The 24,619-nt window shown below is 40.3% G+C and overlaps 1 non-coding gene and 3 pseudogenes across 1 annotated transcript; 3 read left to right on the top strand and 1 right to left on the bottom strand.

Moving 5' to 3' along the window:
* Positions 1-14,979: 14,979 nt before the first annotated feature.
* Positions 14,980-16,173, top strand: LOC123157746 (photosystem I assembly protein Ycf3-like; annotated as a pseudogene).
* Positions 16,174-18,795: 2,622 nt separating this feature from the next.
* On the top strand, positions 18,796-21,366 carry LOC123165105 (photosystem I P700 chlorophyll a apoprotein A2-like; annotated as a pseudogene).
* Positions 21,367-22,103: 737 nt separating this feature from the next.
* Positions 22,104-22,175, top strand: TRNAR-UCU (transfer RNA arginine (anticodon UCU)). The gene has a single exon. It is a non-coding gene; the product is annotated as a tRNA-Arg (tRNA).
* A 90-nt stretch (positions 22,176-22,265) lies between these two features.
* On the bottom strand, positions 22,266-23,947 carry LOC123165112 (ATP synthase subunit alpha, chloroplastic-like; annotated as a pseudogene).
* Between the last annotated feature and the right edge of the window lie 672 nt (positions 23,948-24,619).

Genomic DNA, 24,619 nt, shown 5'->3' on the forward strand with positions numbered 1-24,619 from the left:
GTGCCTACGGTGACTTCGTAAATTTCAAGATGATATAGCGGTTCAGTAGTCTTTCTGAGGTGCTCACAGGGATAGGGTATGTGTGTGTGCGTTCATAGTGGTGAGTGTATGCACGTGTATATGAGCGCTTGCGTCTGTACTGTGTTCAAAAACATGAGCACGCATGGTGTAATTATGCATAAATAGACCATGAAAAGTAGCTATAGATACAGAACTGTGAAACTGAAGGAAATATGCCCTAGAGGCAATAATAAAGTTGTTATTTATATTTCCTTATATCATGATAAATGTTTATTATTCATGCTAGAATTGTATTAACCGAAAACTTCATACGTGTGTGAATACATAGATAAAACAAAGTGTCCCTAGTATGCCTCTACTTGACTAGCTCGTTAATCAAAGATGGTTAAGTTTCCTGACCATAAACATGTGTTGTCATTTGATGAACGAGGTCACATCATTAGAGAATGATGTGATGGACAAGACTCATCTGTTAGCTTAGCATAATGATCGTTTAGTATTATTGCGGTTGCTTTCTTCATGACTTATACATGTTCCTCTGACTATGAGATTATGCAACTCCCAAATACCGGAGGAACACCTTTTGTGCTATCAAACGTCACAACGTAACTGGGTGATTATAAAGATGCTCTACAGGTGTCGCCAAAGGTGTTTGTTGAGTTGGCATAGATTGAGATTAGAATTTGTCACTCCGAGTTTCGGAGAGGTATCTCTGGGCCCTCTCGGTAATGCACATCACTAAAAGACTTGCAAGCAATGTGACTAATGAATTAGTTGCGGGATGATGCCTTACGAAACGAGTAAAGAGACTTGCCAGTAACGAGATTGAACTAGGTATGGTGATACCGACGATTGAATCTCGGGCAAGTAACATACCGATGACAAAGAGAACAACGTATGTTGTTATGCGGTTTGACCGATAAAGATTTTCGTAGAATATGTAGGAGACAATATGAGCATCCGGGTTCCGCTATTGGTTATTGACCAGAGATGTGTCTCGGTCATGTCTACATAGTTCTCGAACCCGTAGGGTCCGCACGCTTAACGTTCGATGACGATTTGTATTATGAGTTATGTGATTTGATGACCGAAGTTTGTTCAGAGTCCCGGATGAGACTGGGGACATGACGAGGAGTCTCGAAATGGTCAAGAGGTAAAGATTCATATATTCGAAGGCTATATTCGGACGTCGGAAAGGTTCCGAGTGATTCGGGTATTTTTCGGAGTACCACGGAGTTACGGGAATTCACCGGGAGAAGTATTGGGCTTTATTGGGCCATACGGGAATAGAGGGGGCAGGCCAATGGGAAGGAGGCACACACCCCCCCCCCCCATGGGTCCGAATTGGACTAGGGGAAAGGGGTGGCGCCCCCCTTGCCCTTTCCTACTCCCTTCCTCTTTCCCTCTTTCCTTCTCTCCTATTCCAAAAAGGAAAGGGGAATCCTACGAGGACTTGGGAGTCCTAGTAGGACTCCCCACACTTGGCGCGCCTCCTGGGGACGGCCTCTCTCCCTCCCTCCTTTATATACATGGCCAGTGGCACCCCAAAGGTACTCCAAGATTTGTCTTAGCCGTGTGTGGTGCCCCACTCCACAGTTACACAACTCGGTCATATCATCGTAGTGCTTAGGCGAAGCCCTGCGCCGGCAACTTCATCATCACCGTCGCCACGCCGTCGTGCTGACGGAACTCTCCCTCGACCTCAGCTGGATCAAGAGTTCGTGGGACGTCATCGAGATGAACGTGTGCTGAACACGGAGGTACCGTATATTCGGTACTTGGATCGGTCGGATTGTGAAGACGTATGACTACATCAACCGTGTTGATAAAATGCTTCCGCTTTCGGTCTACGATGGTACGTGGACACACTCTCTCGCTCGTTGTTATGCATCACCTAGATAGATCTTGCGTGATCGTAGAATTTTTTTTTTGAAATTACTACATTCCCCAACAGTGGTATCAGAGCCAGGTCTATGCGTAGATATTATATGCACGAGTAGAACACAAAGAGTTGTGGGCGATAATAGTCATACTGCTTACCAGCATGTCATACTTTGATTCGGCGGTATTGTTGGATGAAGCGGTCCGGACCGACATTACGCGTACGTTTACGCGAGACTGGTTCTACCGACGTGCTTTGCACACAGGTGGCTGGCGGGTGTCAGTTTCTTCAACTTTAGGTGAATCGAGTGTGACTACGCCCGATCCTTGTTGAAGGTTAAAACAGCACACTTGATGAACAATCGATGTGGTTTTGATGCGTAGGTAAGAACAGTTCTTGCTAAGCCCGTAGCAGCCACGTAAAACTTGCAACAACAAAGTAGAGAACGTCTAACTTGTTCTTGCAGGTCATGTTGTGATGTGATATGGTCAACACATGATGATATATAAATTGTTGTATGAGATGATCATGTTTTGTTAAAGTTATCGGCAACTGGCAGGAGCCTTATGGTTGTCTCTTTATTGTATAAGATGCAAGCGCCATATAATTGCTTTACTTTATCGCTATGCGATAGCAATAGTGACAAAAGCAATAGTTGGCGAGACAACCATGTGACGACACATTGATAGAGATCAAGATGATGCAGATCATGGTGTCATGCCGGTGACGATGGAGATCATGACGGTACTTTGGAGGTGGAGATCAAAGGCACAAGATGATAATGGCCATATCATGTCACATATTTTGATTGCATGTGTTGTTTATCTTTTATGCATCTTATTTTTCTTAGTTCGGCGGTAGCTTTATAAGATAATCCCTTACTAAAATTTTAAGGTATAAGTGTTCTCCCTGAGTATGCACCATTGCGACAGTTCTTCGTGCTGAGACACCACATGATGATCGGGTGTGATAAGCTCTACGTTCCCATACAATGGCTGCAAGCCAGCTTTGCACACGCAGAATACTCGGGTTAAACTTGACGAGCCTAGCATATGCAGATATGGCCTCGGAACACTGAAGACCGAAAGGTCGAACGTGAATCATATAGTAGATATGATCAACATAGTGATGTTCACCATTGAAAACTACTCCATCTCACGTGATGATCGGACATGGTTTAGTTGATATGGATCACGTGATCACTTAGATGATTAGAGGGATGTCTATCTAAGTGGGAGTTCTTAAGTAATATGATTAATTGAACTTTAATTTATCATGAACTTAGTCCTGGTAGTATTTGCATAACTATGTTGTAGATCAATAGCTCGTGATGAAGCTCCCCGTTTATTTTTGATATGTTCCTAGAGAAAAATAAGTTGAAAGATGATAGTAGCAATGATGCGGACTTGGTCCGTGATCTGAGGATTATCCTCATTGCTGCACAGAAGAATTATGTCCTTGATGCACCGCTAGGTGACAGACCTATTGAAGGAGCAGATGCACACGTTATGAACGTTTGACAAAGCTCGGTATGATGACTACTTAATAGTTTAGTGCATCATGCTTTACCGCTTAGAACCGGGACTTCAGAAATGTTTTGAATGCCACAGAGCATATAAGATGTTCCAAGAGTTGAAATTGGTATTTCATACTCATGCCCATGTCGAGAGGTATGAGACCTCTGACAGTACTTTACCTAGAAGATGGAGGAGAATAGCTCAACCAGTGAGCATGTGCTCAGATTGTCTGGGTACTACAATCACTTGAATCAAGTGGGAGTTAATCTTCCAGATAAGATAGTGATTGACAGAATTCTCTAGTCACTATCACCGAGTTACTAGAACTTTGTGATGAACTATAATATGCAAGGGATAACGGAAACAATTCCCAAGCTCTTCGAGATGCTGAAATCGGCAAAGGTAGAAATCAAGAAAAAGCATCAAGTGTTGATGGTTGACAGGACCACTAGTTTCAAGTAAAAGGGCAAGGGAAAGAAAGGGAACTTCAAGAGGAATGGCAAGCAAGTTGCCACTCCCATGAAGAAGCCCAAAGCTAGACCCAAGCCTGAAACTGAATGCTTCTACTGCAAAGGAAATGGTCACTGGAAGTGGAACTGCCCTAGATACTTGGTGGATAAGAAGGATGGCAAAGTGAACAAAGGTATATTGGATATACATGTTATTGATGTGTACTTTACTAGTGTTTATAGCAACACCTCGGTATTTGATACTGGTTCAGTTGCTAAGAGTAGTAACTCGAAACGAGAGTTGCAAAATAAACAGAGACTAGTTAAGGGTGAGGTGATGATGTGTGTTGGAAGTGATTCCAAGGTTGATAAGATCACCATCGCACACTCCCTTTACCTTCGGGATTAGTGTTGAACCTAGAATAAATGTATTTGGTGTTTGCATTGAGCATGAATATGATTAGATCATGTTTATTGCAATACAGTTATTCAAGCAAAGAATAATTGTTGTTCTATTTACATGAATAAAACCTTCTATGGTCATACACTCAATATAAATGGTTTATTGAATCTCGATCATAGTTATACACATATTCATAATATTGATGCCAAAATATGCAAAGTTAATAATGATAGTTCAACTTTTTTGTGGCACTGCCGTTTAGGTCATATTGGTGTAAAGCGCATGAAAAAACTCCATGTTGATGGGCTTTTGGAATCACTTGATGCTTGCGAACCATGCCTCATGGGCAAGATGACTAAGACTCCGTTCTCTGGAACAATGGAGCGAGCAACTGACTTATTAGAAATAATACATACTGATGTATCTGGTCCGATGAGTGTTGAGGCTCGCGGCGGGTATCGTTATTTTCTGACCTTCACAGATGATTTGAGCAGATATGGGTATATCTACTTGATGAAACACAAGTCTGAAACATTTGAAAAGTTCAAAGAATTTCAGAGTAAAGGGGAGAATCATCGTAACAAGAAATTAAAGTTTCTATGATCTGATCGCAGAGGCGAATATTTGAGTTACGAGTTTGGCCTTCAATTAAAACATTGTGGAATAGTTTCACAAACTCATGCCACTTGGAACATCACATCATAATGGTGTGTTTGAATGTCATAACCGTACTTTATTGGATATAGTGCAATCTATGATGTCTCTTACCGATTTACCACAATCGTTTTGGGGTTATGCATTAGAGACAGCTACATTCACATTGAAAAGGGCACCGTCTAAATCCGTTGAGATGACACCGTATGAACTATGGTTTGGCAAGAAACCTAAGCTGTCGTTTCTTAAAGTTTGGGGTTGCAATGCTTATGTGAAAAAGTTTCAACCTGATAAGCTCGAACCCGAATCGGAGAAGTGCGTTAGGATACCCAAAAGAAAATGTTGGGTGCACCTTCTATCACAGATCCGAAGGCAAGATCTTTGTTGCTAAGAATGGATCCTTTCTAGAGAAGGAGTTTCTCTCGAAATAAGTGAGTTGAAGGAAAGTAGAACTTGATGAGGTAATTGTACATGCTCCCTTATAGGAAAGTAGTTCATCACAGAAATCAGTTACAGTGATTCCTACACCAATCAGTGAGGAAGCTAATGATGATGATCATGAAACTTCAGATCAAGTTACTACCGAACCTCGTAGGTCAAACAGAGTAAGGTACCGCACCAAAGTGGTATGGTAATCCTGTTCTGGAGGTCATGTTACTTGACCATGACGAGCCTACGAACTATGAGGAAGCGATGATTGATAACCCACAAGTATAGGGGATGAATTGTAGCCTCTTTCGATAAGTAAGAGTGTCGAACCCAATGAGGAGCTAAAGGTAGAAAAAATATTCCCTCAAGTTCTGTCGACCACCGATACAAATCTACGCATGCTTGACGTTCGCTTTACCTAGAACAAGTATGAAACTAGAAGTAATTTGTAGGTGTTTTTGGATAGGTTTGCAAGATAATAAAGAGCGCGTAAATAAAAACTAGGGGCTGTTTAGATAAAGACACAACTAAATAATTTTAGTAGAGAGCTTTTTGTCACGAGAAAGTTATTTGTCCCTAGGCAATCGATAACTAGACCGGTAATCATTATTGCAATTTCACTTGTAGGGAGAGGCATAAGCTAACATACTTTCTCTACTTGGATCATATGCACTTATGATTGGAACTCTAGCAAGCATCCACAACTACTAAAAATCATTAAGGTAAAACCCAACCATAGCATTAAAGTATCAAGTCCTGTTTATTCCCATACGCAAACAACCTACTTGCTCGGGTATGTGCTTCTATCACTCACGCCACCCACCATAATCAAATCATGAACATATTGAAAACCCTACAGCAGGGATCCCTCACGCTTGCGCGACACGGAGAGCACCATAGGATAGCACCAACAATAAAACATGCAACTCAAACCAATCACGAACATCAATTAACCCATAGGACAAAAGGGATCTACGCAAACAACATAGGATAGCCATACATCATTGGGAAATAATATATAGGGTTGAGCACCACGTTTAGGTAGAGATTACAGCGGGTAAGAGAGAGGTTACACCACTTCATAGAGGGGGGGAAGAGTTGGTGATGATGGCGATGAAGTTGTTAGTGAAGATTGCGGTGATGATGATGGCCACGGCAGCGTTCCGGCGCCACCGGAAGAGAAGGGGAGAGGGGGGGCCTTCGTCTTCTTCTTCCTTGAACTCCTCCCTAGATGGGAGAAGGGTTTCCCCTCTGATCCTTGGACTCCATGGCGTGGGAGGGGAGAAAGCCCCTCCGAGATTGGATCTGTCTCTCTGTCTCTCTCTGTTTCTGCGTTCTCGTCTGCTGCCCTTTCACCGTTTCGTATATATATATGGAGATCCGTAACTCCGATTGGACTGAAATCTTCGCCATGATTTTTTCCTAAAAATTAGCTTTCTTGTGGCCGAAGAAGGGCATCAACCGCCTTACGGGGTGCCCACGAGGGTCCAGGGCGCGCCTGCCCCCCTGGGGCGCCCCCCTGCCTCATGGCCCCCTCGGGCACCGTCTCGCGTTGATTTTACTTCCCAAAAATCATAAATATTCCAAAATAATTCTCCATTCGTTTTTATCCCGATTGGACTCCGTTTGATATTGGGTTTCTGCTAAACGTAAAACATGCAACAAACAGGAACTATCACTGGGCACTGGATCAATATGTTAGTCCCAAAAATAATATAAAAAGTTGCCAAAAGTATATGAAAGTTGAATAATATTGGCATGGAACAATCAAAAATTATAGATACGACGGAGACGTATCAGCATCCCCAAGCTTAATTCCTGCTCGTTCTCGAGTAGGTAAATGATAAAAAAGATAATTTTTGATGTGGAATGCTACCTAGCATAATCTTGATCATGTATCTAATCATGGCATGAATATTAAGATACGAGTGATTCAAAGCAATAGTCTATCTTTTGAAATAAAAACAATAATACTTCAAGCCTACTAATAAAGCAATCATGTCTTTTCAAAATAACATGGCCAAAGAAAGTTATCCCTACAAAATCATATAGTCTGGCTATGCTCCATCTTCACCACACAAAATATTCAAATCATGCACAACCCCGATGACAAGCCAAGCAATTGTTTCATACTTTTGATGTTCTCAAACCTTTTCAACTTTCACGCAATACATGAGCATGAGCCATGGACATAGCACTATAGGTGGAATAGAATGGTGGTTGTGGAGAAGACAAAAAGGAGAAGATAGTCTCACATCAACTAGGCGTATCAACGGGCTATGGAGATGCCCTATCAATAGATATCAATGTGAGTGAGTAGGGATTGCCTTGCAACGGATGCACTAAGAGCTATAAGTGTATGAAAGCTCAAACTGAAACTAAGTGGGTGTGCATCCAACTTGCTTGCTCATGAAGACCTCGGGCATTTGAGGAAGCCCAGCACCGAAATATACAAGCCAAGTTCTATAATGAAAATTCCCACTAGTATATGAAAGTGATATCTCAAGAGACTCTCTATATGAAGAACATGGTGCTACTATGAAGCACAAGTGTGGTAAAAGGATAGTAACATTGCCCCTTCTCTCTTTTTCTCTCATTTTTTTATTCTCTTTTTATTCTTTTTTTTGTTGGGCTTCTTTGGCCTCTTTTTTTTATTTGGGCTTCTTTGGCCTCTTTTATTTTTCATAAAGTCCGGAGTCTCATCCCGACTTGTGGGGGCATCATAGTCTCCATCATCCTTTCCTCACTGGGGCAATGCTCTAATAATGATGATCATCACACTTTTATTTACTTACAACTCAATATTACAACTCGATATCTAGAACAAAGATATGACTCTATATGAATGCCTCCGGCGGTGTACCGGGATGTGCAATGATCTAGCATAGCAATGACATCAAAAAACGGACAAGCCATGAAAATATCATGCTAGCTATCTTACGATCATGCAAAGCAATATGATAATGAATGCTTGAGTCATGTATATGATGATGATGGAAGTTGCGTGGCAATATATCTCGGAATGGCTATGGAAATGCCATGATAGGTAGGTATGGTGGCTGTTTTGAGGAAGATATAATGAGGCTTATGTGTGATAGAATGTATCGTATCACGGGGTTTGGATGCACCGGCGATGTTTGCACCAGCTCTCGAGGTGAGAAAGGGCAATGCACGGTACCAAAGAGGCTAGCAATGATGGAAGGGTGAGAGTGCGTATAATCCATGGACTCAACATTAGTCATAAAGAACTCACATACTTATTGCAAAAATCTATTAGTTATGGAAACAAAGTACTACGCGCATGCTCCTAGGGGGATAGATTGGTAGGAAAAGACCATCACTCGTCCCCGACCGCCACTCATAAGGAAGACAATCAATAAATAAATCATGCTCCGACTTCACCACGTAACGGTTCACCATACGTGCATGCTACGGGAATCACAAACCTCAACACAAGTATTTCTACTAATCCACAACTACCCACTAGCATGACTCTAATATCACCATTTTTATATCGCAGAACTATTGCAAGGAATCAAACATATCATATTCAGTGATCTACAAGTTTTATGTACGATTTTATGACTAACCATGTGAATAACCAATTCCTGTCATCTCTCTAAATAGATATAAGTGAAGAAAGAGAGTTAAATTATTTCTACAAAAGATATGCCCATGCTCTAACAAATATAAGTGAAGCAAAGGAGCATTCTACAAATGGCGGTTGTCTATGTGAAGAGAAACAGGAAATCCAAACTTCAAATGATATAAGTGAAGCACATGAAGCATTCTATAAAGCCATACTCAAAAGATATAAGTGAAGTGCAAAGAGCATTTTATAAATCAACCAAGGACCATCTCATACCAGCATGGTGCATAAAAGAAAAATGAAAACTAAATGCAAAAGACGCTCCAAGATTGCACATATCGCATGAACGAAACGAATCCGAAAACATACTGATACTTGTTGAAGAAAGAGGGGATGCCTTCCGGGGCATCCCCAAGCTTAGACGCTTGAGTCTCCTTGAATATTTACTTGGGGTGCCTCGGGCATCCCCAAGCTTGAGCTCTTGCCTCTCTTCCTTCTTCTCACATCGAGACCTTCTCGATCATCGAACACTTCATCCACACAAAACATCAACAGAAAACTCGGTAAGATCCGTTAGTATAATAAAGCAAATCACTACTCTAAGTACTGTTGCAAACCAATTCATATTTTGTTTTTTCATTTTTTCTACTGTAATATAACTTTTCCATGGCTTAATCCACTGATATAAATTGATAGTTTCATCAAAACAAGCAAACTATGCATTAAAAAAAGAATCTGTCTAAAACAGAACAGTCTGTAATAATCTGAACATTCACCATACTTCTGATGCTTTAAAAATTCAGCAAGAATTAGGAAAAATAAAAAATTTGTATAGAAAGATAGTGCAAAAAGAATCAGAACGCTTTGACGTTCCAGTAAAAAATTTAAAATCGCGCACTACAGCCAAAGTTTCTGTCCTGCACCATGCAAACCAATAAGCATTGTAAACATCCTAAAGGCGAACCTTGGCGCATTATTTTTATAATACAATGGAATTGTACAAGGGGATAATTATTTTTATTGAAAAGTTTCTGTAATCAAGATTCACAAAGTTTCCGTGAGCATGAACAAAGTTCAAGGCTAGCTCCCACTTTAACAATGCTTGTCTTTCTCACTTTCACTTTCCTTTTTGAAAAAGTTTTGGGTTCCCCTCTTTGTTTTTGTTGTTTTTAAACTATATAAAAGCACTCAACAGAAGTAAATGACTCTCTAAAACTTCTGGTTTGTCTCCTTGGCAGCGCTTTCTTTAAAGCCATTAAGCTAGGCATATAGTGCTCAAGTAATGGATCCACCCGGATCCCAAGGTATATCAAAGACAATTTTAATTAACAATGATTTGTGATTTAGTAGTGAGCACAAAGTAACATATATCATGCAACAACAAAGTCTAACTCTCTTCCTATGCATCGGCATGTCATAAAAGAACAATTCATGCACACATAGTAAAGGCCAATGCATAGTATAAACAGTTTCTTGCAATTTTATCGTGTTGGAAACATAGAGAGGTGGAGATATAGTTCCTCTCTCATAATAATTGCAAGTAGGAGCAGCAAACACATGCATATTATATTCATCAAAATCATCATGTGCAATGGTATAAGTCAACCCATCAATATAATCCTTAACAAGGGTAAACTTCTCCGATATAGTGTAGTTGGGAGAATTCAAAAACATAATAGGACTATCATGCGTGAGTGCAATAGCAACAATTTCTTGTTTAACATAAGGAACTATAGCAAGTTCATCTCCATAAGCATAATTCATATTGGCATCTTGGCCACAAGCATAGCAAGCATTGTCAAAAATGGATATTTCAAGAGAATCAACGGGATCATAACAATCATCATAGCAATCATCCTTCGGTAAGCACGAAGGGAAATTAAACAATGTATGAGTTGAAGAGTTACTCTCAGTAGAAGGTGGGCACGGGTAGCTAATCCACTCTTCCTCCTTTTGTTCTTCGCTCTCCTCCTCATCTTTTTCATCCAATGAGCTCACAGTTTCATCAATTTCTTCTTCCATAGACTCCTGCAAAATATTAGTCTCTTCTTGGACAGCGGAGTAGTCCTCAATATATGGTTCAACATAGGCATTAGAAGCATAATTATCATAGCAATATTTAAGTATGGCAAAGTTTTCAGATTTGTAAAGACTAGCATCATACTTTTCAATCAAAGAAGCAATTTCATAAGCACCCTTAAAAGCAACAAATTCTTCAATTTGTTGAACATCATAGTAATTATAAACACCCTTAGCATACGAAGATACGATTCCATTATCACTAAACTCACATTGATAGGGAAGGTGTTTCTTAGGGTTTTCAGAACAACAAGTAAAATCATATATTTCACATAAATTCCAAGCATAGCAGTGCAAACGATGAATTTGACCTAGCAAAAGTTTCCCTTTTTAAGATATATGGTGTCGCACATAACAAGCATATGCTCATCTAAAGATTTGCCCTCAACTAAGCTAGTTGGGGTTTCAGCACGAGCACATAGGGATCGAAGATGATCCAAGTAAAAAGCTTCAGGAGTGTGATAGATTTTGAGTGGTTCTTAAACCATTGGTTTATAGGTACAACTATTTTTTTTGGTATTTTGCGTTTCCTACCCATAACTAAAGATAGAAAACAACTAAGAACATCAAATAAAAATTACTTAGTGATAAAGCAAACAAGCACACATGAGAATATTCACCCCACGCTATTGCTCCCCGGCAACGGCGCCAGAAAAAGGTCTTGATAACCCACAAGTATAGGGGATCAATTGTAGCCTCTTTCGATAAGTAAGAGTGTCGAACCCAACGAGCAACTAAAGGTAGGACAAATATTCCCTCAAGTTCTATCGACCACCGATACAACTCTACGCACGCTTGACGTTCGCTTTACCTAGAACAAGTATGAAACTAGAAGTACTTTGTAGGTGTTTTTGGATAGGTTTGCAAGATAATAAAGAGCGCGTAAATAAAGATTAGGGGCTGTTTAGATAAAGACACAACTAAATTAGTTTTAGTAGAGAGCTTTTTGTCACGAGAAAGTTATTTGTCCCTAGGCAATCGATAACTAGACCGGTAATCATTATTGCAATTTCATTTGAGGGAGAGGCATAAGCTAACATACTTTATCTACTTGGATCATATGCACTTATGATTGGAACTCTAGCAAGCATCCACAACTACTAAAGATCATTAAGGTAAAACCCCAACCATAGCATTAAAGTATCAAGTCCTGTTTATTCCCATACGCAAACAACCTACTTACTCGGGTATGTGCTTCTGTCACTCATGCCACCCACCATAAGCAAATCATGAACATATTGCAAACCCTACAGTGGAGATCCCTCATGCTTGCGCGACACGGAGAGCACCATAGGACAGCACCAACAATAAAACATGCAACTCAAACCAATCATGATCATCAATTAACCCATAGGACAAAACGGATCTACTCAAACATCATAGGATAGCCATACATCATTGGGAAATAATATATAGCGTTGAGCACCACATTTAAGTAGAGATTACAGCGGGTAAGAGAGAGGTTACACCGCTGCATAGAGGGGGGAAGAGTTGGTGATGATGGCGCTGAAGTTGTTGATAAAGATTGCGGTGATGATGATGGCCACGACAGCGTTCCGGCGCCACCAGAAGAGAAGGGGAGAGGGGGGCCCCTTCGTCTTCTTCTTCCTTGACCTTTGGTGCATCTGTTTCTGCATTCTCGTCTCCTGCCCTTTCACCATTTCGTATATATATGGAGATCCGTAACTCCGATTGGACTGAAATCTTCGCCGTGATTTTTTCATAAAAATTAGCTTTCTTGCGGCTGAAGAAGGGCATCAACCGCCTTACGGGGTGCCCACGAGGTTCCTGGTCGCGCCTACCCCCCTGGGGCGCGCCCCCTGCCTCATGGCCCCCTCGGGCACCGTCTCACGTTAATTTTACTTCCCAAAAATCATAAATATTCCAAAATAATTCTCCGTCCGTTTTTATCCCGTTTGGACTCCATTTGATATTGGTTTTCTGCGAAACATAAAACATGCAACAAACAGGAACTGACACTGGGCAGTGGATCAATATGTTAGTCCCAAAAATAATATAAAAAGTTGCCAAAAGTATATGAAAGTTGAATAATATTTGCATGGAACAATAAAAAATTATAGATACGACGGAGACGTATCAATGATGAGCCCAGATTCCACGAAATGGCTTGAGGCCATGAAATCTGAGATGGGATCCATGTATGAGAACTAAGTGTAGACTTTGGTTGACTTTCCCGTTGATTGGCAAGCCATAGAGAATAAATGGACCTTCAAGAGGAAGACGGACGGTGATAGTAGTCTTACTATCGACAAAGCTCGAATTGTCGAAAAATGTTTTTGACAAGTTCAAGGTGTTGAATACGATGAGATTTTGTCACTCGTATCGGTGCTTAAGTCTGTTCGTATCATGTTAGCAATTGCCGCATTTTATGAAATCTGGCAAATGGATGTCAAAACTACATTCCCTAATGGATTTCTTAAAGAAGAGTTGTATATGATGCAACCAGAAGGTTTTGTTGATCCTAAAGGTACTAACAAAGTGTGCAAAGCTCCAGCGATTCATCTATGGACTGGTGCAAGCATCTCGGAGTTGGAATATACGCTTTGATGAGTTGATCAAAGCATATAGTTTTATACAGTCTTGCGGTGAAGCCTGTATTTACAAGAATGTGAGTGGGAGCACTACAACCTTTCTGATAAGTATATGTGAATGACATATTGTCGTCTTTTTCTATTTTTTTATGAACAAGGGCAGACCGCTGAGACAAGGGCAAGTGAACCGTGACACAAATCGAAGTGAACGGCAATCGACTGAGTTTTGAAACACACAAGCACAGTGCACTTTTTCGTAGTGGGACATCGAGGCTGGGCAATCGAACTGCATTTTTCTTCTCTTTGCATTGCATACACATAGAATTAACGATACATTAAAAAATGCATTCTAAAATTGCACGCGAACTGCACCCGTGGTCCACTAAACAACCCTAAAAAAATATAAAAATATAAAAAAAACTTCACACACGAGCCATGCAAACCTCAAGCGGTGCCCAAACGGACTGCATCTAATTTTACAAAAATTAATTACATTTGACTCAAGTGGACCACAGTACTCCTCGAAGTAGGCCGCATCAACCTTTTTTTCATGAAAAATGAACCTCTCCAACATACCAAACGAATTACACTGGACCGGATATAAACAAAAATAAATAGGTGTTGTAAGAGTTCGCTTGTGAAAGAAGCGAACTACCTAAAAAAAGAACCCGCACGGAGGAGAACCTCTCCAACATACACAGTGAATGCCTCATAAAAAACAAGTGCGTGTGGAGAGTCCAGGGGCACACGCGAGTTGGCCGGAAAGCCGTGGACTCCATGGGGCGAACTGCATGCTCCTGTTGGTCGAGCTGCACTCCCCCGTGGGCAAAACTACACGCCTGTGTGCAGAGTTGCAGTCGACCTCATGGGCCAAACTGCACAGGGGTGAGCTGCTGAGCTGCAACAACAACGATGGCGCACCGCACACGCAGCGATGCAGACCAAACTACAAGCTGCAAGCACGTTGCCACTGAGTTGCTCGCTACATCGACGAATTAGATGACAGCGCGGCAAAACAAACTGCTGCTCGCTGCTTAATAGTGGGAGTACACGGGCGAACTCCATCACCGGAACCAGTGTACCTAGCACTGCAACATGCGCATAGTCAGACCACGCGCCCGGCGAACTACACTGAAAAACAAAACTAGACACGAGGAAAGCTACTAAAAACAGTACCTACAATTGACATGGTAGAGAGGGGCGGCATTTGTTTCAATATCTCTACCTACTAATAAACCAGGGATTGCTTCTGGTAGTCCGTCGTTGCAGTTTTGCAAAAACGTCCCTGATATTTTATATATTCAATCCGCAGTGCTTTGTTTAGAAGATATCTGGAAAACGTTTCGTTTTTGCAAAAAAGATCTTGTGCTTTGGTACATTCAACCCGCGGTCCTTACTGAGTAAATGCCCGGGCTCCTTCCAGCAGAGGCGGGGCGAGGCGAAGGGCAGCCAGGTTCTGGAAATTATGCGGAAGCTTTGCAAAATTATTATGAAGCTACGCGACTAGAAATCGATCCCTATGATCGAAGTTATATACTCTATAACATAGGCCTTATACACACAAGCAATGGAGAGCATACAAAGGCTTTGGAATATTATTTCCGGGCACTAGAACGAAACCCCTTCTTACCGCAAGCTTCTAATAATATGGCCGTGATCTGTCATTACGTGCGACTATCTCCACTATAGAAGAAAAAAGAGGATCAAATTTTCTAGTAAATACTAGAAAAAAAGGGCTTTCTACATAGGGATAGTAAAAACAACGATTTTTCCCTATCAGCTGTAGGAAGGAAGGACACTTCACGAGAATCAAAAAACAAAGAAAGTATATATGGCCTATACTACTACTCTATGGATAAAGTTTCTCAAATTGATAGAGAAAGCACCGTAAAGATCAATTAGTGAGCGACTGGGTCGATACAACTAAAAAATCTGCTTACTTATCCCATGATATGGGGCAAAATTTAGGAATCCGCTTATGTAATAGAGCCGATCCACTAAGGGATTAAGCATCGGTGTAGTATCAGATCCCAAAGATAGTAATTTCTTTTTTCTTTCTTATGGAAAAAAGTCTTTTTCAGGGATTCTATAGAGATTTCATATATGAAACCGGGATAGTTACCTTTCAGAAAATTTGAACGAAGGCTCTATATCTATCTATGCTTCATTCTTCTGAAGGTGGGAAAAAAGATCAAACTGATTATTGATAAAAATTAGGGTTTGAAACTTAGGTAATTAATTTCTTCTGCTTAACCCAAGAACAAATTGGATCGATTTTTTGATAAATCGAATTCAGTTAAGATAGGGGAAATTCAGATAGCAATTTCTGGGCCGTATGAGGTAGGAAACTCTCAAGTACGGTTCTAAGGGAAGGAACTTCCTATTCCGACCGAGGAGAACAGGCCATTCTATAGGGTGATTCAGAAATTGCGGAAGCTTGGTTTGATCAAGCTGCTGAATATTGGAAACAAGCTATAGCGCTTACTCCGGGAAATTATATTGAAGCACAGAACTGGTTGAAGATTACGAAGCGCTTTGAATTTGAATAAGACCATGCTCCTTCTCTTTCATAAAATGGGTGGTTTGGTTGTTGATCCATTAATCAAATAAATTAGGTCGTAAGATCAAATCAAGAATTTCATTATATCCATTTCTTATACCTTCTATTTTATATGATATTTCATAAGAATAAACCATAGGGATAGGGTCTAGAATAGAAGTAATAAAGTGAATAAAAAGAGGGGGCAATCTAAATATTGATAATATATTAGGACCATCTTATTAATATTTCTAATGAGTTATCTTGGAATTTAGAATCAAATAAAAAAAACCTATATTATGCTCAAGGAAAGTAGATATAGATAGGAGCTTATGCCCTCAAAAAAAGTACACTAGTTTCTTAAATTAAAAATAAAAAAGATTTTTTTCTTACGTCGAGAAATATTTGTTTGTCAAGATAAACAATGTCCATTAGGCACCTAATCTTTATGTCATAATAGACCCGAACACTTGCCTCGGACTGACTTCAATATATAATTGCTCCAGTGAATAACTAAAAAATATAGAAGGATGGTAGATAGTAAAGAAAAGAACTAATCACAATATCTATCTTTCAAAATATATATCTTTCAAAGATTCACTAAAAAGACAGTTGGCGGGTCTCTTTGTATGTCTTGTCCGGAAAGAGCAGGACTTAATGATTATTCATTCGTCGGAACCAGAAGTAAAAATTGTTGTGGATAGGGATCCTGTAGAAACATCTTTTGAGGAATGGGCCAGACCCGGCCATTTCTCAAGAACACTAGCTAAGGGTCCTGATACTACCACTTGGATCTGGAACCTACATGTTGATGCTCATGTTTCGATGGTCATACTGGTGATTTGGAGGAGATTTCTCCAAAAGTCTTTAGTGCTCATGTCGGGCAACTTTCCATTATCTTTCTTTGGTTGAGTGGCATGTACTTTCATGGAGCCCGTTTTTCCAATTATGAAGCATGGCTAAGTGATCCTACTCACTATGAACCCAGTGCTCAGGTAGTTTGGGCCTATAGTAGGGCAAGAAATATTGAATGGTGATGTAGGCGGGGGTTTCCGAGGAATCCAAATAACCTCTGGGTTTTTTCAGCTTTGGCGAGCATCTGGAATAACTAGTGAATTACAACTCTATTGTACTGCAATTGGTGCATTGATTTTTGCAGCGTTAATGCTTTTTGCTGGTTGGTTCCATTATCAGAAAGCCGCTCCCAAATTGGTCTGGTTCCAAGATGTAGAATCCATGTTGAATCACCACTTAGCGAGATTATTAGGACTTGGGTCTCTTTCTTGGGCGGGGCACCAAATTCATGTATCTTTACCAATTAACCAATTTCTTGACGCTGGAGTGGATCCTAAAGAGATACCACTTCCTCATGAATTTAACTTGAATCGGGACCTTTTGGCTCAACTTTATCCAAGTTTTGCCGAAGGAGCAACCCCTTTTTTCACTTTAAATTGGTCCAAATACGCAGAATTTCCGACTTTCCGTGGAGGACTAGATCCAGTAACCGGTGGTCTCTGGCTGACCGATATTGCGCACCATCATTTAGCTATTGCTATTCTTTTCCTAATTGCAGGTCATATGTATAGGACCAATTGGGGTATTGGCCATGGACTTAAAGATATTTTGGAGGCTCACAAGGGCCCATTTATAGGACAAGGCCATAAGGGTCTTTATGAAATCTTAACAACGTCATGGCATGCTCAATTATCTCTTAACCTAGCTATGCTAGGCTCTACAACCATTGTTGTAGCTCATCATATGTATTCTATGCCTCCCTATCCATACCTAGCTACTGACTATGGTACACAACTTTCCTTGTTCACACACCACATGTGGATTGGCGGATTTCTAATAGTCGGTGCTGCTGCACATGCAGCAATTTTTATGGTAAGAGACTATGATCCAACTACTCGATACAACGATCTATTAGATCGCGTCCTTAGACACCGCGATGCAATCATATCCCACCTTAACTGGGTATGTATATTTCTAGGTTTTCACAGTTTTGGCTTGTACATTCATAATGATACCATGAGTGCTTTAGGCCGTCCACAAGATATGTTTTCGGATACTGCCATACAATTACAACCTATCTTTGCTCAATGGGTACAAAATATCCATAATACTGCGCCTGGCGTAACAGCTCCTGGTGCAACAACAAGTACTAGCTTAACGTGGGGAGGCGGCGAGTTAGTAGCAGTAGGTGGCAAAGTGGCTTTGTTACCTATTCCATTAGGAACCGCAGATTTTTTTAGTCCATCACATTCATGCATTTACCATACATGTGACTGTATTAATACTTTTTAAAGGTGTTTTATTTGCTCGGAGTTCCCGTTTGATACCCGATAAAGCTAATCTAGGTTTTCGCTTTCCTTGCGATGGGCCTGGCCGAGGGGGAACATGCCAAGTATCCACCTGGGATCATGTTTTCTTAGGTTTATTCTGGATGTACAATGCAATTTCGGTAGTCATTTTCCATTACAGTTGGAAAATGCAGTCGGATGTTTGGGGTACTATAAGTGATCAAGGGGTGGTAACTCATATTACACGGGGAAACTTTGCACAGAGTTCCATTACGATTAATGGGTGGCTTCGAGTTTTCTTGTGGGCACAAGCATCGCAAGTCATTCGGTCTTATGGTTCTTCATTATCTGCATATGGTCTTTTTTTCTTAGGTGCTCATTTTGTCTGGGCCTTCAGTTTAATGTTTTTATTCAACGGCCGTGGTTATTGGCAAGAACTCATTGAATCTATCGTTTGGGCTCATAACAAATTAAAAGTTGCTCCTGCTACTCAGCCTAGAGCCTTGAGCATTATACAAGGACGCGCTGTAGGAGTAACCCATTACCTTCTGGGTGGAATTGCCACGACATGGGCATTCTTCTTAGCGAGAACTATTGCAGTAGGATAGTGGCTAGGAGGATTTGAAAGGCATTATGGAATTAAGATTTCCCAGGTTTAGCCAAGGCTTAGCTCAGGACCCCACTACTCGTCGTATTTGGTTTGGTATTGCTACCGCACATGATTTCGAAAGTCATGATGATATTACTGAAGAACGTCTTTATCAGAACATTTTTTCTTCTCACTTCGGGCAATTAGCAATAATCTTTCTATGGACGTCTGGAAATCTGTTTCATGTAGCTTGGCAAGGAAATTTTGAATCATGGATACATGATCCTTTACACGTAAGACCTACTGCTCATGCGATTTGGGATCCTCATTTTGGTTAACCCGCTGTGGAAGCCTTTACTCGAGGAGGTGCTGCTGGTCCAGTGAATATTGCTTATTCTGGAGTTTATAGTGGTGGTATACAATAGGATTACGCACCAATGAGGATCTTTATACTGGAGCTCTTTTCTATTATTTCTTTCTACGCTGTCCTTAATAGCGGGTTGGTTACATCTACAACCCAAATGGAAACCAAGCCTTTCGTGGTTCAAAAACGTGGAATCTCGTCTCAATCATCATTTGTCAGGACTTCTCGGGGTAAGTTCTTTGGCTTGGACAGGACATTTAGTTCATGTTGCTATTCCCGCATCCAGGGGAGTACGTTCGATGGAATAATTTCTTAGATGTATTACCCTATCCCCAGGGGTTGGGACCCCTTTTGACGGGTCAATGGAATCTTTATGCCCAAAACCCTGATTCAAGTAATCATTTATTTGGTACCGCTCAAGGAGCGGGAACTGCCATTCTAACTCTTCTTGGGGGATTCCATCCACAAACACAAAGTTTGTGGCTGACCGAATGGCTCACCATCATTTAGCTATTGCATTTATTTTTCTCATTGCCGGTCACATGTATGGAACTAACTTTGGAATTGGGCACAGTATTAAATATCTTTTAGAAGTGCATACTCCTCCGGGGGGTAGATTAGGGCGTGGGCATAAGGGCCTTTATGACACAATCAACAATTCGATTCATTTTCAGTTACGTCTTGCTCTAGCTTCTTTGGGGGTTATTACTTCCTTAGTAGCTCAACATATGTACTCTTTACCTCCTTATGCATTCATAGCACAAGACTTTACTACTCAAGCTGCTTTATATACTCATCACCAATATATTGCAGGGTTCATCATGACAGGGGCTTTTGCTCATGGAGCTATTTTTTATTAGGGATTACAATCCGGAACAGAATGAGGATAATGTATTGGCTATCATGACAGGGGCTTTTGCTCATGGAGCCATAAAGAAGCTATCATATCTCATTTAAGTTGGGCTAGCCTCTTTCTAGGATTCCATACCTTGGGCCTTTATGTTCATAACGACGTCATGCTTGCTTTTGGTACTCCAGAAAAGCAAATCTTGATCGAACCTATATTTGCCCAATGGATACAATCTGCTCATGGCAAGACGACATATGGGTTCGATATACTCTTATGGTTGAATGGCCCCGCTTTCAATGCGGGTCGAAGCCTATGGTTGCCCGGATGGTTGAATGCTGTTAATGAGAATAGTAATTCGCTTTTCTTAACAATAGGACCTAGGGATTTCTTGGTTCATCATGCTATTGATCTAGGTTTGCATACAACTACATTGATTTTATTAAAGGGCGCTTTAGATGCACGCGGTTCCAAATTAATGCCAGATAAAAAGGATTTTGGATATAGTTTTCCTTGTGATGGCCCAGGGTGCGGCGGTACTTGTGATATTTCTGCTTGGGACGCATTTTATTTGGCAGTTTTCTGGATGTTAAATACCATTGGGTGGGTTACTTTTTATTGGCATTGGAAACATATCACATTATGGCAGGGCAACGTTTCACAATTTAATGAATCCTCCACTTATTTGATGGGATGGTTAAGAGATTACCTCTGGTTAAACTCTTCACAACTTATCAATGGATATAATCCTTTTGGGATGAATAGTTTATCGGTATGGGCGTGGATGTTCTTATTTGGACATCTTGTTTGGGCTACTGGATTTATGTTCTTAATTTCCTGGCGGGGGTATTGGCAGGAATTAATTGAGACTTTAGCATGGGCTCATGAACGCACACCTTTAGCTAATTTAATTCACTGGAGAGATAAGCCCGTGGCTCTTTCCATTGTGCAAGCAAGATTGGTTGGATTAGCGCACTTTTCCGTGGGTTATATATTCACTTATGCAGCTTTCTTGATTGCCTCAACATCAGGCAAGTTTGGTTAATTTAGTTTGTTTTTTTGTACTGTATCAGCACCTAGTTCATTACTCTTGATAGAGAGGGAGGATCTGCCTTTTTTAGATTTCTTTTTCAATTTAATTTTCCATCTAGGATTAGAACCGTATACTTGGTAATAATAGCAACGACACATTATGGCAAAAAAAGTTTGACTCAGAGGGAGAAGAAGCGGCAGAAATTAGAACAGAAATATCATTTGATTCGTCAATCTTTAAAAAAAAGATAAGAAGCAAAGTTTCTCCCTTGAGTTTGAGTGAAAAAAGAAAATGCGAGAAAAATTGCAATCCCTACCGCGTAATAGTGCACCTACACGCCTTCATCGACGTTGTTTTTTGACCGGAAGACCTAGAGCTAACTATCGACATTTTGGGCTATCCAGACACGTACTTCGAGAAATGGTTTATGAGTGTTTGTTATCGGGTGCAACAAGATCCAGTTGGTAAGGATAAAATACCCATTCGTATTTGTATGGATTTCTGGAATTGATAATCATAGAGGAGCCCTCTTTACCATTCTATATAAATGGACTATTCTATTTGTATAGATATTGGTAGAGGGGTGTATCCAACCCTCTTTTATCCACTAGTTACCCCTCTTTAGTTTAAGAGTATAGAGCAGTTTGGTAGCTCATAAGGCTCATAACCTTAGGGTTGCAGGTTCGATTCCCACTACCGGCTCCATACTCCTTCTTGATGATATATGCATGATATAATATATACATCATGCATTTGTATCTGGATTTTTTGATTTCCTAAAAGAGTTTTGGTCTAACAGTTTTTTCTCAGAAGAAGCAAAAAAATAAAAGAAAGAATAAAATATGAAAGATAAGCGTCCATTGTCTAATGGATAAGACAGAGGTCTTCTAAACCTTTGGTGTAGGTTCAAATCCTATTGGACGCAATCTTATTTCTATCTATTCATTAAATAACTATACTAAACTAAAAACAAAGAAAACTTTTTTGCATGATTCGAATGAAAAAGCTTTCTCAACGATTCCTATTCTACTAACAAGAGTAGAGATGCAAAATTTATTTGTTACTGAAGAGAAAACCGTTCCAGCTGTTCCTGAATAGCTTCCTTCAAAAGGATTTCCACTTGCTCGGTGAATGTCTTGCTAGAAGATATAATTTCTTGGAATTGAGGTTTAGTATCTTTTAGATGTTTACATAACTCATCCAGAAATTTATTTACCTGTTCAATTTCTAACGAAACAAGATATCCTCTTGTTCCGGTATAAATAGTAGCTATCTGCTCTTCCACTGGGAGAGGATTTTCCTGGGATTGTTTAAGCAATTCCCTTAATCGTCGACCCCTTGCCAATTGATTCTGACTTGTTTTATCGAGAGCAGAGGCGAATTGTGCAAAGGCTTGTAACTCTGCGAATTGCGCTAGTTCCAATTTTGCCAGCTACTTGTTTCATGGCTTTAATTTGAGCCGCGGATCCTACTCTGGAAACGGAAATACCCACATTAGTAGCGGGTCGAATTCCGGCATTGAATAGATCCGCAGATAAGAATATTTGTCCATCTGTAATGGAGATTACATTAGTAGGAATATAGGCGGAAATGTCTCCAGATTGAGTCTCAACTATTGGTAAAGCGGTCATACTTCCTTCGCCTAAAAGAGAATTTAATTTAGCGGCTCTCTCTAAAAGGCGTGAATGCAAATAAAAAACATCCCCTGGATAAGCCTCATGGCCGGGAGGTCTTGTTAATAGAAGGGACATTTGGCGATAAGCTTGTGCCTGTTTGGAGAGATCATCATAAATTATTAAAGTATGCCGTTCGCGGTACATAAAATACTCAGCCAGGGCTGCTCCCGTATAAGTAGCGAGGTATTGTAGTGTAGCAGGTGAATCCGCCATTTTAGCTACTACAATAGTGTATTCCATGGCCCCCTCCTCATGGAAAGTAGTTACTACTTGAGCTACGGAGGATGCTCTTTGACCGATAGCTACATAAACACATATTACACCTTGCCCTTTTTGATTGAGAATTATATCTGTGGCTACTGCTGTTTTGCCAGTCTGTCTGTCCCCAATAATTAACTCTCGCTGACCGCGCCCTATAGGGATCATCGAATCGATAGCAATAAGCCCTGTTTGAAGAGGTTCGTATACAGAACGCCTGGAAATTATACTTGGAGCAGGAGATTCAATTAAGCGAGATTCGGAAGCTATAATTTCGCCTTTCCCATCAATAGGTTTAGCCAGAGCATTTACAACACGACCCAAGTAAGCCTCACTCACGGGTATACGAGCAATTCTTCCTGTTGCTTTTACAAAATTTCCCTCTTGTATCATCAACCCATCGCCCATTAATACAATCCCAACATTTTTGGATTCCAAATTCAGAGCAATACCCCTAGTACCTTCTGCAAATTCGACTAATTCACCTGACATTATTTCACCAAGACCAATAATACGAGCAATCCCATCCCCCACTTGAACTACGCGACCTATATTCTCAATCCCTACTTTCCTATTATATTGTTCAATACGTTCGAGGAGAATTTTATGAATTTCGTCGACTCGAAGGGTTGCCATTAGTGTTTCTTGACTCTTTTTCGGAAGCAAGGGGAAAGATAATGCGTAAATTCTAAACGAAAGTAGAAGTTCAAGGCCTAATTAATTTAATTATCTCTTCCATTCCAGGGACCTGAGAATGCCAATATTAGCACGAATCGTACGGAAATGTAACTCGGTATTCAAACAACTACTCAGAGTTCCTAGAGCTCCTTGTACGGCCTGTTGGAAAACTTGCTGTCGGACCTGATTCATTGCCCTTTGTTTTTCAAAATAAAGGGTTTTGTTTTTAGACTTTTCCAATTGTTCCAAACTAATAGAAGTAGCATTAATCAAATTTGTTTTTTCTCGTTCTATCTCAGAGTATCCATTCATTCGATACTCATCCGCTTCTAGTTCGACTTTCTGTAATCGAATCCGAGCTTTTTCGAGTTGCTCAATGGTCCCTCTACGCAATTCTTCTGAATTTCGAATAGTACTCAAGATCCTCTGTTTTCGATTATCTAATAAATCTTTTAATGAAAGTAGATTATTTGGAAGTTTACAACTTTTATGATCTCTTCCCGAACCAAACATGAATCTTTTGATTCATTTGGCTCTCACGCTCCTTTTTTCTATAGCTATTTCCATATCTTCTTTTAAGTAATGGGCCTATCCTCTATCTTCTTTTTTATGTTTATATTTCAATATACCAAACCTATATAAGACTAGATAAATATTAAGAGGACTCTTCCGCCTAGATAAAAATATATCATGGTCAGCAAAGTTGTTTCTTTATTTTTATTTGCCCTCTAGTTAATAATTTCAATTTCATTAAGAA

The sequence above is a fragment of the Triticum aestivum genome, chromosome 1D, assembly GCF_018294505.1.
Source record: "Triticum aestivum cultivar Chinese Spring chromosome 1D, IWGSC CS RefSeq v2.1, whole genome shotgun sequence".
In the NCBI taxonomy this organism is placed as follows: Eukaryota; Viridiplantae; Streptophyta; class Magnoliopsida; order Poales; family Poaceae; genus Triticum; species Triticum aestivum.